We start from the raw sequence: 3,069 nt of genomic DNA, 5'->3' as shown, positions 1-3,069 counted from the left end.
ACACACACACAATAAATAAATGTAATAAATAAAAATAAATATAAAAAAATAAAAAAAAATAAAATAAAATAAAAAATCCACCAAATGTTGGTACACAGTAAACATGACCAAAACGCAACAACTATACCTCCATTAGCAATAGACTTCAACAGCAATAACATAAAATTAACTAAAGATTAATAAACCTTAATGGTTATACTAGTAGGGATAAAGGGAGTAAGGAATGAGAATAAAGAAGTAAAATTAGAAAAATTAATTAGTGGAAGGTGAGAAGGAAAGAAAGTGAGGTAACTGGGTTGCATTAAGAAGTAAAAGGAAATTAATAGAATTAGATGAAAGTACTACCACCACCACCAAAAAATCCAAGAAGGAAAAAGAACAAAATGAAGAAAAAAATGACCCTGTCTTCCTTTTTTTTTTTTTCCCCTCATCTTCCCTTTTTTTTTGAGTTGCGAGGAAGACAAAAATCGCTGGATGAGGCTGCTGTTGTGGATATGAGAAGTGGGGCTGCTGCCGGTGTGGGAGTGAGTGATGAGACCCTGTGCCCAGAGCATAGTGTGCAGCAGGAGTACTGGTGCTGAGCCCGTAATCCCGAGTGGTTGGGGCAGAGCTATCCTCTGCAGTGCCCCAGTCCTTATCTCTCCATGCTTATGTTTGAACTATGAAGAGAATACATTTAGTATCCCCTCTTGATCTGTTAGCTTTCTGTCACTATGATGAAATACTTGAGAGAAACAAAAAGAGGAAAGGACTGTTTTGACTGGCAGTTTCAGAGTTTTCAATCTGTGGTCACTTGGCTGCATCTCCATGTAGTAGTGCAGAACTTCATGGCTGGGAACGCATGGTAGAGCAAAGCTGGGGACCATGGAGACAAGCGCTCACTTTTATAAATCCTTCAATAGATGTGATCAGTAGAGAAGGCAGACCCCTCATGACAGAGTCACTTTCTAAATGCCCTATCTCTCAGTGCTGCTGCTTTAGGGACTGGGTCTCTACCATGTGAGCATTTCATATCCAAGCTATAACACTAGACCACCCCCTAAGGAAGGCATAAAGTAAGATTGCAGCTCCATGGCAGTGGCTTTTAAAAAGATCAATGGATTTTCTTGGATTAGGAAAACTAGAGGACTAAGTCTTGCCTCGCAGAGTATCTTTTACATCTGTCCGAAGTTTGGAAGTTACAGCCTGATGGTGAAGAGTAGAAGAAAACCCTTGGCAAGTATTCTGGATGGGTGGTGCCCTGTTCTTCCTATCACATCCCAGCAGGAAGAGCATAGTGAGTGGGTGTCATTTTGGTCATCTGCTTCATCACTGGCAACATTGTTAAGTTGTTCATCAATACTAGCCTGATGATATCACCAGTCATTGATTCCCATGACCTGAATTAGTTTTCAGTAGGTTGCAGATGTATGGTTTTCCCATTTTTTTTTCTGTATTGACTTAGATTTCTTCTGTATTGAACTTTATTTCATTTATTCAAGCTATTTAGCTACATGACACATGGTTCCCACTAGAACGAAGGGCAGATGCTGAGTTTTTTAAATTGCCAGTTTTCCAAGGTCTGAGTTGATATCCTAGTAATTTACAAAGTGTTGGACTTTTCCCTCTCCTCTCTTCCTTCTCCTTCCTCCCTTTCTCTATTTCTCAGTTTTGTTTTGCTTTTTTGATTATTTATTTGGTACAGGGTCTTGCTACACAGCTTGTACTCATAGTGATCCTCTGTCTCAGCCTCCCCACTGCTGGGACTATAGGCATGTGCCACCATGCCCGGTTTCGGTGGCTGGCACAAGGTGCAGGGCCAGCATGGCATGTGGTACCAAGAATCAAACCCAGTCCTTGTGCTTGCCAGACAGGCACTTAGACCACCAAGATATTCTCCCTGCCCTTCTTAGTATTTTTTCTTAGCTATTAACAAAGTACACTATTTTAATCCATTCTGATCATTTTGTATTGTTGCTTGATGTGCTTGAGATTCAAAATGTTTCCCAAAAGGCTCATTGTGTTGAAGGCTTAGTTGCCGGTCTGCTTCGGGCAAGTGATTGTGTCAGGAGAACTCTGACTTTCCACTGCTAAGATCGTATTTGGGGAGGTGACAGAGGAAGCAGGAATGGTCTGTTGCTGTAGGGAGTGGACTGTGAGAGGGCTCTTTCCCTCTCTTGCCCTCCACTTCCCTGCCACTGTGAGGCCAGCAGCTTAGCTCTGCAGTGTCCTTCTGCCTGGTGTTCTGCCTCGCCTCAGGCCCACAGCAGTGGAACCAAACGACTATGGACTGAAAGCTCTGAAACCACAAGCTAAAAAGAACCTCTTCCTGCTTTAAGTTATTTATCTCAGGGATTTTTATCACAGTGACAAAGATTAACACAACGCTCATGCCTCATCTTTGTGCCCACTGGAAGCTCTTTTCCATTGGTACCTCTGTCTTTCAGCCCAGTTATATTGCTCTTTATTGTTCCTGTTTCTGACGGGGCAAGATGTGGTTTCTGATGCCATGCTTTGGGCTGGCCATTTCTCCAGACAGCTCTGATTCATTTTAGTGAGGATTGCTGACTGTAATCTGGGATCTGACATTTATGCTTTTGAGTCATGAGTGTCTTTATGCCTCTAGTGGAGAAAGGTGGAAAATGTATACTTAAAAAAGAGGCAGTAAAATGATGTTTGTCCAAAAAAAAAAAAGTGATGTTTATCTGAGGCTAGTAGGAGGAGGAAATTGGAGGTTACTGTTAGGTACAGTAGGATAAAAACTTTCTGGAGAAATATACTGGACATAATTGCACACAACAGTGTGAATATAATAAATGCCATTGAATTCTCACTTTAAAATAGCCAAAATGGTAAAGTTACATATATTTTACCATAACAGAAAAACAAAATGCTCTTATAACAGAAAAATAAAAATATGGGAAGTCTACCCTGACATTTATATTCTAAACTATTTTTAAGATTAGGACTTTGCTTAATGAATTTTACATTTATAAACCTTTTGGGCTAGTGAGATGGCTCAGTGGTCTAAAGCACCTACTTAGAACAAGCTAAGCTGGCCGGGAAGATGGCTCAGTAGAATAAGCGCTT

The 3,069-nt window shown here is 40.7% G+C and overlaps 1 protein-coding gene across 3 annotated transcripts in view; it reads left to right on the top strand.

The window, feature by feature from the left end:
* Nucleotides 1-3,069, top strand: part of Mlh1 (mutL homolog 1) — an 81,307-nt gene that overhangs the window by 34,707 nt on the left and 43,531 nt on the right. The window lies entirely within an intron of this gene.

Source organism: Octodon degus, unplaced genomic scaffold (assembly GCF_000260255.1).
Source record: "Octodon degus isolate 3935 unplaced genomic scaffold, OctDeg1.0 scaffold00071, whole genome shotgun sequence".
NCBI lineage: Eukaryota > Metazoa > Chordata > Mammalia > Rodentia > Octodontidae > Octodon > Octodon degus.
Note: the sequence above shows the minus strand (reverse complement) of the source record. Positions and strands in the feature narration are given on the sequence as shown.